Here is a 13,226-nt window from a genome sequence, read left to right on the forward strand (position 1 = left end):
GGAAGTTTTCAGCCATTATTTTCTCAAACAAGATATCTGCCCCTTTCTCTCTTTTCTTCTGAGATCCCAATAACATAAATGTTGGTTTGATGCTGTCCCATAAACTCCTTAAGCTATCTTATTTTTTTTCCATTCTTTTCTTTTTCTTACCCCGATTGGTGAGCTCCACAGTCTTTTGAGTGGACTTTAAGTTGACTTTTCTCTTGCTTAATTTAGTCTACTATTGAACCCCTTTAGCGTATTTTTCAGTTTTATTACTATATTTTTCAGCTTGCTGCCTTCTGTTTGCTTCTGGTTCAAACTGGTGATGTAGGAAGTTCATGAACTCAACTTTTTCCACAATGCACACTAAGTTTACAGCTATATATGGAACAATTTCCTCTTAGAAAAAGCCTAGAAGTGTGCTGAGTGATGACCACACATTAGGTACATGAAAAGAAAACCACATCAAAGTGAATAGGAGAGGATGGGAAACAATCTTGCCATAAACCCCACCTCTGATGTGCTAACTCACACTCAAACAAAACTCAAAACCCAGAGCTTCTCTCTGAGGACAAAAGGGCTCAAATTCCACATGGGCACCTCAACTTTTAGGACTTGAGCCTGAGAGATGAACTCAAAACATCTTACTTTGAAAACCAATGGGTCGCATTCTCCTTAGACCTATAAGATTATAGTGACTTGGGAAACAGCTTCTAAAAGGCCCACGCACTCAGACTACCTGCTACAAAATCCAGCTCAAAGTAGCCAATGGGCTACTTAAAGTGGGCAGACTTAAAGTGAAGGGGGCTGGTGTGCCTTCATTAAAGTATTGGGGCAGGAATGCTTTAGATACACATATAAGTCTATTGGAACACTTTCTGGGAATGGAGTTTGGCAGATGCCATCTTGCTGTCCTCTTGCCATGATGAGAGCACCAGTATCTCCCAGAAGAGTTTTTATTTGTGTCCGGTGCTCAATCTTTGTAGCTGCTGCCCAAGGGATGCCTCTTGACTCCCTGGCTCTGGAGGACAGAAGATCTTGTATTCCTGATACATGGGTCTATAATAATCACAATCATCCAGAAAGGAACTCATACCTCAATCTGGCATCCTAATTTTTGTGACTACCTCCAGGGGACACTTCTACATTGCCTGGCTTTGGTGGTCTGTGAGATTTACAATTGTGTGTTCCATGGGACTGTAACCAGTAGAAAAAGAATTATTAAATAGCTATAACTACCCCTACTCAGGCACAACAAGGGATAAAACAGACCCAGGGGCTTTATTTTTCTGTGAAGAAGGTCTATTAACTAATTATCATGACTGAAACCTAGGCTTCTAATTAAACACACATCTAGGGGCTGACCATAATCCTTTCCAGGAATCTCAGAGGGTAGGTGTTATCTTCACCCTTTCCCTCTGCCTCACTCCAGGGCACCAGTGCCTTTTGGAAGGAAGCTTTACCCAACTGGTGCCCTGATTTTTATGTCTAGTGCCCCAGTTTTTGCAGCTGTCACCTAGAAAATTTCCTTGATCATCTGGCTCTGCTGGCCAAGGCAGCTTGCATTCCTTGGTCCCAAAGAACTATGGCAATTGGAGAGTTGGTTCTTGGCAGGCTGCAATCCCCACAGCACTATGCAGACAGCAGACTGAGGTCTACCCTCTAATCTTTCTATGAAGGAGACTTCTGGAGCTTTGCCCTGGAGACAGGCTTCATTCAGGTTTGGCATATAACTAGTGGATTACAAAACTGCTCTCAAGGAACATAGCTTGTAGATGCCATCTTGGAGCTATCCCTCTGCCTTGCTCCAGCTTACTGATATCTCCCAGAGAAGAGCTGAAATACTCATTTGGAGCCTAATTTTTGTGACTGTCACCTAGGGGACAAGATCCAATTGTCTAGTCAGCAAGACTTGCAGTCCCACTGGACTGTATATATTTGCATACTTCTGAAAGCTATTGCTTTAAGATCGGTCTTCCAAACAGCCTGAATCTAGATGCAGAGATCCTCCCCTTAGGGACACTGATATATCCCCAACTACTGGGAGCTATTAAAAATACAAGGGGCTGCTTGGACAAACATAAAGATGTGAGAGATGACAAAGGACAGGGACAGAACTGAGTGACAAGGTTCATCTCCTACAGGGGCTACCCTTCAAGACTCAGAGAAGTGGTTGTTTTATTTACTATATATAAACCAATACAAAGTGTCAAGCAAAATGAAACAGGAGAATATGTTACAAATGAAAGATCAAGATACAACCCCAGAAAGAAAACAATGAAATGGAGATGATAAAGAGCTCAAAGTAATGGACAAAACAATGCCAGTCTGAACTGGGAAGAAGAATCAATGAACACAATGAGAACTTCAACAAAGAGATGGAAAAATATAAGAAAGTTTTTTTTTTTTTTTCGTTAAGAAGACATAATATTCAAATAGACATTTCTTAATTCTCATACTAAGCCATGGTTTATTCTCTTCCTAAGGAAAAAGGTGAATAATTCTGTATATTAAAATAAATCAGTTTTAGGTAGAATAATTTCAGTATAATAAAATACCCACTATAGGTTTATACCTATAGATTTGGAACAAAGTCCTAAGTATTTTCTCCTGATTTTGTTAGGATTACTTTCCAGTGAACGACATCTTGGCAGTAAGCACTTTTGGAAACTGCAGAACATCATTAAATATAGCAAAAATGAATGTACTAAATGGAACTCAAGTAACATCAATTAATAAAAGATTAATGCAAATATCAAGTGTATACTATTTCCCTGAAGGAGAACAGGACTTATCTCTTGTGCACCAAAACACCATTAACACACACATAAACACACACACACTAATATCAATGAAATTGGAAGAACCTACAATTAAAGAATCTAGAATTAAAGAATCACGGTGCCCCATCTTCCCATAGCCCTATAAATATGGAAGACTCACTCACCTGCAGACCATGCTTCAGCAAGCATAAAACTCTAACTGCTAAAAATTTCTGTCTCAAACAAATGCCTCAGTCTTCTGGAATTCAACCCGATACTTTTATTCTTACAAATCTTATTTCTGGATTTTGGCCACAAATCTATTAATGCTTTATTTTTGGTTACCCATTCAGAATCACTTCATTGACCAATGACATACTGACTTGTCATTCAACATTTATCTCAGCTCACTTCTCTGATTTTAGCATTGACCACAACTTCACATGAAAGTCCTTACCTCAAGCCAGTGAAAGTCTGATGGCTTGAAGTAAGCACATGCACTGTGGAATGTGTTCTGTACACATTTAAACAAAAAAATGCCTGGGTGTCTCAATCGGTTAAGCACCTGCCTTTAGCTCAGGTCATGATCTCAGGGTCCTGGAATCAAGCCCCATGTCTTGCTCCCTATTCAGCAGGGAGTCCACTTCTCCCTCTCCTTCTGCCCATTCCCCCCTCCCCTCATTCTCTCTCTCTCTCTCTTTCTCTCAAATAAATAAATAAAATCTTTAAAAAAAAAGATAAAAGAAAGTGTGTTTAAATGTTGGCCTATTATTATCTGAAATATGACATTGCTATTGAACTTGATCTGCATAATCTATATCATTAGTCTTTCAATGATGTTCCCATGCAATTATAAGTAATATGACGCTCAATCATAGAAATCAGGTCTTGGCCAGTTTTCTTGGATCCAGATAATTACAGCACATCTCCTATTACTCAAAATCAAGTGTGACTTAGAATCAGTTTTCGTTGCTACATCAGCAAATATATATATAATATATAATACTAATAATATATTTATATATTATATATATTAGTTTCTATGAATCTGAAAAATATTTTCCTTATGCTAAGAGTGTCTAAGCTTGAGAATTAGATCCTAAAGTCCTTAATATTTTCCTGAAATATCAAGTCCAAGTGAAATATAAATTATAAGAACACCAGTTTAAAAAATGACTTGTTGTCACTTGCTGTCTTTGATCCCAAATATCAACATGGAACTCTAAATTAGCTGATAAGTTAGGCTGAACTTTAAGCCATAGGCCTAAAATCACCATTCCAGCTTTCCAAGTGCCTTTCTGACGCTACCAAGTGCCAAGGTGATACCTTTTGTCATAGAGAATTTAACCCCAAAAAGGCAAACAAAGGAAAGTTTGTTCTACTCTACCCATCTCAAGCTTGCTCAAGATAGTCATTCCCTCCCAAGAATAGTCATGAGCCTGTTTTTCCACAGGCATACTGGAAGGAGATAGATATCCTAAAAGAAAACAGCCAAATAGAGGATGTCACCATCCCATGAAATGAGATGTCCTTGGCCTGAATTCATCCGTTCCTGCTGCCAACACCTTTTACCTGAAGTAGATTGAAAGTATCTTCAGCACTCAGTACAAGTCTACATTATGGTACATTGGTGATATTAATGATGGAGATAACTGAAGTTAGCTATGGGGGCTTATTTAGGCATAAAGTAGAGACTATCACTAATCTGGAATTTCCTTGCAACAACAATGGCAGCAGGGGAGCCTCTGGTCTCCAAAGACTGCATTAATCATAAAGGAATCCTATACCTGAACCATTAAGAATTCCTGGATCCCCAGAAAGTGTCTTCTGAGAGGCTCTAAAGGAAGAACTCAAAAGGAAGACCAGAGACTTGAAGAAATGCAGCAAAACAGTCACCAAAGAAGCACATGGACACACCATGAGGAAGGCAAGTTTTGACCCACAAAAATATCTTCAAAGTTCAAGAAGGCTTAGTTATTTATCACTATTTGTGTGAAAAGAAAATTATATTAAGTAATATCAGCAAATACAAACAAAAACATACAACTTGGCTGTGAAGGCCAAACACACATGACATAACTAACAATAAATTTAGAGAACAGGGGATCCCTGGGTGGCCCAGTGGTTTAGTGCCTGCCTTTGGCCCAGGGCGCGATCCTGAAGAACCGGGATTGAATCCCACATCGGGCTCCCGGTGCATGGAGCCTGCTTCTCCCTCTGCCTAGGTCTCTGCCTCTCTCTCTCTGTGACTATCATAAATAAATAAAAATTTAAAATAATAAATAAATAAATAAATTTAGAGAACAAAATGGTGGAAATTTGTAAACAAGAGTGAAATAATTAAGAATAGTACAGTCTTGACTATCCAGATGTTTTAGACAACTATCTGTTTGTTGAGTTTTCCAGATAGCTGAGTTGCATTCTTTTCAGAATCCAAAATAATTTCATTTGACTCATTATCCTTTCCAAATATTTATGCAATCCCTCAACTTTTTAAATACAGTTAGCTCACATGATGCAATCGAAAATTCACTTTACCTAGAGAAAACACAAAATATTCCTTTAATCTCATTAATATAATATGACTATTTCTTTTGTAAATATATCAACACATATATAGTATGTACACTATATCAATTTAATTCCTATAACAAAGATATGGATAAGAGAATCCATCCTTGTATATCAGATCAGTAAACTGAGATACATGGATTTCATAATTTGCTCAAAGCAAATAAAAAGTGCCAAATCTGAAAGCCAAACCCAGGAAACCTGGCTCTAAGTCTGTGTACATGGCCTCTATGATCTACCATTGTTTTTCCATTTCTGTTGTTTCATTCCAATCTTTGTTGACAAATATGTTTTTAAAAAATATTGGTATTGATGCCTGGGTAGCTCAGTCAGTTGAGTGCCCAACTCTTGATTTTGGCTCAGGTCCTAGTTCAAGCCCTGGATTGAGCCTGGTGCTAGCAGGAAGTCTGTCTGCTCTTCTTCTGTCTCTCCCCCGGCTCATAATCTCTCTAATAAATAAATAAATCTTTAAAGAAATATGTTGGTAACCAATCAGATGTCTGTGTAGCTCTATGAGCACCTTTTTACTTAACAGTGTTAGTGTTACTCTTTATTTTATATAGTCCTCATAATTATCACATAAATGATTATATAATAGTTTATTGGGTTGATGGGCCATCTTTCAGTAAATCTTTCTCCGTTGTTGGAACACACTTAGATTTGTTCAGTTGATTTGGTATCGCTTGTATTTGTAAGTGTTTTTGTGTCAAATTTCATGAACTCTTTGACCTCAAAGATGGTCATGTCTCTGAAAAAGTACCCTAAAATCACTAAAGAAATATAAATTATAATTATTTAAGTTATTCTTGAAGACTCAAAGTGAGTATTAAAATTCAAATTATTTAGCTATGATGTAGCACCATGTTACCAGGGGAAATATTGAAAGGTACAGGCTGTTTATCTCTATACAAAATGAACAAAGATAACACTATCTCTTGAGTTATATCTGTTTTATATAGATCCATTTTTAGTATCTTCTTTTGATACAAAGCTGACAGGACTTACTTCTATTTTCAGAGCATGCACACGTCCTCTAGTTTGCATTTATGGCAGATATAATGTTCTATATTGTACAAACAACAAATAAATAAGATCGGAGTGAACGCTGGTAGTGTTCTATGAATTAAATTCATGGATTTTGCCACACCTACTTCATCTGCTAACAGCTCTTTAACATACTTGCCTCCTTTGTTTCACACAGGAGAGGATATTGTGCAGTGGATCTATGCAAAGTTGAGCAACTACTGTATTTCAATAATGAAAGAATGCAGAAAATGACAGTGAGGTAGGGAAACATAAAAGAGCGAATTGCCCAAGACCTATTACTGATGTAGGAAAATGCAATTAAAGATCCATGACATGCAGGATTTTCTCTCTAGGAATTTATAATTTAACTTTGGTTTGAAACCTGGGGTTAACTCCATAAGCTAAAGTATAAGGATACCATACTAATAATACTAACTCTATTTTAACATGTACTTTTTAATATTTATGATTGGAATCCATTATATTCTAGAAGGTAGGGAAGTAAGGACATAAAAGATGTGTGTAACATGATACCAACTTTTAAAAATTTAAATCTGTTTAGGGATAGCCATATGAGACAATGCAGGAGAGCCTACAGATGCCAACTAATAAATAGTATTGGCATGATTTTCCAATGAGAAGGCTTGATGTTATCAAATGCATTTATTAGTAGTTATTTATACTGAAATGTGACTCTCTGTAAGTTATTTTTCTCAAGTATAACTGGTCTTCTCTTTGGAACAAAAAAAAAAGGATAGTTTGTAGTTTCCTGACTATGCAAAAAGGGGAAAAATCACAGAAAAAAAAAATCCCCATAATTCTCTGAGAACCCGGCAGACTGGCAAAGTTTTGGCCATGATGGATTATGATAGAATGCGGGAAGTGAAATACCATGCATTGTTCTACAGCATATTTCTTTTAAGTGCCCCTTTCCCATTTCTTTAATGTTTGTCTGAAATTAATAGTGACTGATATGGAATAATCAACAGACTTGTGCTGTAAATCCAGAGAAAATTGCAAAGAATCCAAAGATTTGGCCTCATCTATAATTCTGCCAGAAAAATGGAAAAGAGCCAGAGGAGAAGGATAAAGTTAAAGGAATACCGCAGTTAAGTTTTATGCATTATGTCTTTTTGTAATATTTTTGCTGAAAGAAATATGAAAATGTACACAAAAAATACACAAAACTTAGCTGTCAGCAAGAGTGAATTACTAGTAAGTGCCACTGAAAAGCCAAAGAGAAACAACATAAATTATTATAATCACCATCATCATCAAGATTCATGTGTTAAGTTCACATATTTTCATTGCATTCGGTTAGTTGTGTTAAAAGCAAATTAAATAAGCATGTCCCTATCCTATAGGAACTTATGATTTAAGACATCTACATGACCAAGACAAATGTAAGAGAAGTACAAACAGGTATATGCATCTCAAAGAAAGACTTAAATTGAATGTAAGAATAAATAAATTATTTCTATTATTTATTAGTTGAGAAAAGGGGAATGGTAAATCCTTGGAGTTCTGAGTTTGGAGTTTAACCACCAGTTGGTCCCACAGGAATTATTTTGGGAAGGTATTATTGCAGTAATGGTAGAAAATTATCTGAGCAAATTGAAAGATTAGAAAACTAGAATATTTGAAATTCTAAATTAGGAGTTAGGAAGCATTGTGTTGGCCACAGATTTTCAAATAAGGATTCCATAAATCATCATTCCGTATTTTAATATGATGGGACATCTCTGCAACTATTTGAAAGAAGAAAGTAACGTGATGAAATCATGGGTAGAGAATAAAATATAATTCTACTTGTGAAATTTTAAAATATCACTTATTTTCCTACTCAGAGTTATTCTATTTATACATTATTTTAGAGATCACATTGTAGTTATGCTTTTATTCTTTGAGTCTTGTAATGTTATTTGTCCAAAATCCATATGATTCTAATCTGACCAAAAGAAAATTTCAGAAAATACTATTATTAATAATTAAGATTTTTAAATTGTCCTGAAATTAGTTTCTTATGTTTTTAAAATGTCTTCACTAATAAGTGCTGAATTTTTAAGATACTAGTTTTCATGACTTGGTATCTCTGATTCAGTTATAAAAAATAGAAACAGCACAACTAATATGTTTCTTTAATATTTTAGCAATGTGGAAAGTAGTTGTTGTAATTGTACTATTTTAATTTTTAAAAATATCCTTGGTGTTATTCAGTGTTTCTTAGTGAAACTCATTTCTGTGTTGTTTATTTTTAATTTGTTCTTCATTGCCTGCTTTGCAATGCAACATGTGTTTGCAATTGTATTTAGCAAAATTCATGATCTTAACATTGTACACCAAAGTCAATGTGCCTTCCTGGCAAAAAACAACCAGTATTCAAACACTTTTATAATGTTTGGGGTTTCTGTCTCAATTGACAAAATTGAAAAATATGTATTAGCCAAGCAAAACCACTATCTCAAAGCCATGTTGAAAATTACTCCAACCTGTCAAAGCCAATTGAAATTCTCTTCCCAGCCCAATTCCCAACTTCATTTTGTATGTGAAATAGGAAAAGTTGGATTTGATTATAACCACATGCAGAAGGAATCAAGAAATCACATATATCTTATACATCTAATACTATATACAATTTTCTTTTCAAAATTTTTGGCTTTTTTTTCTTTTCCACCATTTATCCCATCTCACCTGTTCTGAATAAGTCACTTGTATGTAGCCTATGTCATGAGTAGTTTAATTAGCAGTGAGTTATATAGCACATTTTAGAAATCCCTGCTTTACCACATCACTCTTACATTGAAGATAGAATAACCCAAAAGTAAAGATCTAAGATTTCTTCCTAATGTAAATCCAGTAATTTGGGATGTTGCTCAATGTCAGGATATTTTCTATTATTTGTTATGCTTATATGCCAACTACAACGGTTTTCTAACTATGGTGCACAGTTGCTATTAATCCAGTTCTTATAAAAGGTCATGATTCTGTCCTTACTTAGAAGTAAGTTCCCTCCTTTAAGGTAAAAATCAACCTCATTTCACATCAGAATAGGCCATGATCCAGGATGTAGAGGAGCTAACACAAGGTTTATACACTAGGTGAGGAGAATGACTAAAATATTATCCTGCCCCCAATCAATTTGAGCAATAAAAACTGCTTGTAAGTTAGAGTGCATAAAATCCCTGGAAAACTTATGAGAACAACAAATACAAAACAATGGCAGCCAGTGGGGAAAATAAAGGCAGGTCACCTGAAAAATATATATAATTTCCATCTATAAAATCACTCCGGAATCCATTGTATTTAACATTTATAAGCATTATCTAAAGAAAAAAACAGAATGTGTCTGAAGTCTAAGAGACAAGCATAAGCTATGGATCACATCTCACGGTTATATATTGATGAGATATTTGAGAATTTTTATCAAGGCTTTGATATAAATATTTCCTTCTCATTTTACCTGGGGTACTTGAGACTTTGGTGGAGTACATGGCACATTCCAGATTAGCCAGCACATTATTTGCAAGGAATGAAACAAACCGGAAGCTAATTTTTAGGCACATTAGAATGGTTGAACAACCCCGTGGGGTGAGTGAAGTTTTGGATTCTAGGTTGAGATACTTAGGCTGTTCATTATTTATACTTGTTTATGGGTGAAATATGAACTCAAAGGAGAAATGTACCTATAGGACCGTGCAGATTTTCTTCACTGCCGCAGCAATCCCAGAAGAACTTGTTATGGACATGCCACATGATTGAATTAGCCTGAGGTTCTGAGCTCCCACATGGAAGACAGCTGCCCTGGAAAGTTGCCTGTACCCTCAGCAGACCTTGAGAGAATGAATAAATAAACTGTTGTGTATTAAGCCACTGGGATTTTAGTATTGTTTGTTTCCAAATCATAATGTGACCTATCTAGACTGATATATCAACCACTATTTAAAAATTGTTAATATATTTGCATTTAGCTTTCTAGTATTATTTTCTATATGTAGATATATATATATAGAGAGAGGGAAATTTGGATTGTGTTGTACATGTTACTTAATAAACTGTTCTTTACCAAATACTACTTAATGAACATCTTCCCATCATTAAATATTTTCCTAAACACTTAATAGTTACAGAACATTGAATTAAAGTTGTACCATATTTTATCTAACCCTTGCTAAAACTGGAAATTTTTGCTAAACAGTTTTATACTCAATAACTTATTCTATGTTCTTTGTTCTCATCACTTTCCTGGGATAAAGTTTCCAAAATGGCAACGCTGCATCAAAATTTATTCATACTTTAAAGAATATTGATACACATTGCCAACTTTTAAAATTTTGTACCAACTGATAATTTTTCTAAAAGCGTATATCACTGTCACTCTACCCTTGATGACCCTAAGAATTATAGTTTCTTAAAACTGAAACTTTGATATCTAAAATCTAAAAACTATCTCATTTCTTAATTTATTGGCAAAGATCAGGAATTCAGATCTTATAAGAATGAAAACATATGATACGTTTTCGACTACACCTTTGGCCTCATTCTGAAAATGTTATTATGTGAAATTTCATTATCATTGTTTTTTTTTTCATTATCATTGTTTTATAAGGATCCTGCAGATTCAATTTCATACTTGACCCAAGAATTGCATAATAATTTCTAATTCCAGTCTTTGTTTTTGTTTACATACATATTATTGATTACTAGTTTTATTAATTCGTGGTCTGAGACTATGATTTGCATGATTCAGTTTTTAACATTAAAAATGTATTATTTGCATCCAAATATATACCCATTATTTTAAAAGTTTCAGTTTGTCTCATGGATGAGGTAGACATCGTGAATTTGGCACTCAGCATCCATTCTGTCTACTTCTAGGGAAATAGAAGAATCTTGTACTACAAAGGCTACAAAACTAAAAACTACATTTCCAAAGTTAACTGGCAATTCAGGACATTGATGTGAATTAGATTACAATGAAGATGCCCCACTCCATCCTTTGAGATTGGGAAGGTGCAGATTTGCCCCGGGTGTGGGGGTGGCAGAGAGGGGACAACTTCTGGTTTCTTCTCTTGTTGCTGGCAAATGAGGACAAGGATGGGGTCACTCCACTGCCCAGTTACTAACTTCAAAAACACTTGGAGTGGAGGCATCAGCAACAGTTTGCTGATTCCTGAATCACAACTCCAGCGGTGCATTCTTGAACTTGACAGTTGGGTGGTGTTCACCTGATTGCCCACATTTCTGACTGTGGCAAAGGTAGCTGCAAGTTCACACACCTACTTGGCAGTCTCATTCTGGGAATCATTCCTGCGGATCACCCCACAGCCGACTTCTTCGGCCTTCCCAAATTTTGTATGAACTAAGTTATCTGTGTCAAATGTCTTATGCTTAAAATAGCTAGCGTGGTCTCTATTTCCTATAACTGAACCACCAAATGACATAAATAGTATTTAAGACTTAGCCCCTTTTTAGTTTCTAAATTTGACATACAGAAATGTTTAAAATAATGTGATTAATTACATTACTTAGATTGTTTTTCTTTTACTTTCTTCCATTTAAAAACACAGCGTTAAAGTCTTCTTCAACAATTGTGGTTTCTTTTTTCCCTTTCTTCTTCTTGAGTTATAATCCCTTTTCTTTAATCAGTTGTGATGTTCTTGCTTTGTAAAGATTTTATTTTGTTAAAACTTCATTATGCTTGATATCCTCACTTACTAAAAGAAAATAGCCACTTTCCTCACTTTTATGGTTTTCCTTTTTTTCCTCTGAATTCTTTCTCATCTGATACCAATACTGAGACCTGGAGCATCATCTTGATTTAATTTATTTCATATACATTTTTCATATTTTATTTTTAACCTTTATAACTTACTTTGATTTTGTGCATACAGAAATCTATTTACAATGAAGAACTGGTTGGGATGTTAAAATGTATAGTCATACAAAGGTGATAAAACCACACAAGCTTGGTTAAAGGAGGAACTTAGAATGAGTTCACCTTACAACTAGTTAATTATTACTCAACCTTAGTAACATCAATCTGATGTAACAAGGACAGGCTTAGGCAAATTTTCAAAGGTAATATTATCAACATGTGACTTTTGCCTTTTGCTATAACATGAGACCCAACTCTGCCTCAAGACACAAAGACACAACTCCACAGTTCATACTAGACATGGCTCTACATTCTGGCCACACATAATGAGCAAAAATAACTATTGCCCATGACAAGTAACCTTCCCACATAGACGAAAACTTTTCGCATCAATGCTGCTTCAAAACACTGACTTTATGAACTAATTTTATTTTTTTATGAAGTAATTTTAAACAACAGTTATGGATATCTATTTCATTTATAAAGCAATGGGTTTTGTGATCATGATGGGGATAAGTCAAACAAACTGACAACTACATAAACATAAAATACCTACAAGGCTAAGTTCACACAAGGCACTGACAGCTCTAAAACAACTCGGTCCTCCGCCTTCAGGAAGCAAGTTTCTTTTGGTGTCAATTTAGGCATTGGATCCCGATTTCAGAAACAAACATGATAAAACATATTACAGTCAAGAAAATAGACAAATATATCAGAGAGCTGTTTAATTAGTGGCAAATGGATTATTTTATCAAATCATTCATTTATAGGGAACATTTTCTTTTCAGTAGGAAATCTTGGGAATAAAAAACTCTTCCAAGAATGTTTAAGACACATGTCTGAACCAAGAAAACACACAAGTAATTGTAAGTGTAAGAGTACACGAGGCACAGGTCAACAGCATCTACAGATTGCTACTTTGCTGCACCAGAAGTCAGCCTCAGGTTGCGGTGTCTCCACTACAATTATAGTCTTGATGACTCCTTTTGAGATTCATCTTATGTAAGGCC

General features: G+C 35.3%; 1 long non-coding RNA gene across 1 annotated transcript in view; it reads right to left on the minus strand.

Annotated features, from left to right (window-relative positions):
• The window catches only part of LOC112644541 (uncharacterized), a 60,905-nt gene extending 48,029 nt beyond the window's left edge, over positions 1-12,876 (minus strand). The window contains exons 1-2 of the long non-coding RNA XR_007413470.1: positions 12,773-12,876; positions 10,025-10,171 (exon numbers count right to left, since the gene is read on the minus strand). This is a non-coding gene — a long non-coding RNA (uncharacterized LOC112644541). The remainder of the gene's footprint in view (positions 1-10,024; positions 10,172-12,772) is intronic.
• Between the last annotated feature and the right edge of the window lie 350 nt (positions 12,877-13,226).

This window comes from Canis lupus, chromosome 1, assembly GCF_003254725.2.
Source record: "Canis lupus dingo isolate Sandy chromosome 1, ASM325472v2, whole genome shotgun sequence".
NCBI lineage: Eukaryota > Metazoa > Chordata > Mammalia > Carnivora > Canidae > Canis > Canis lupus.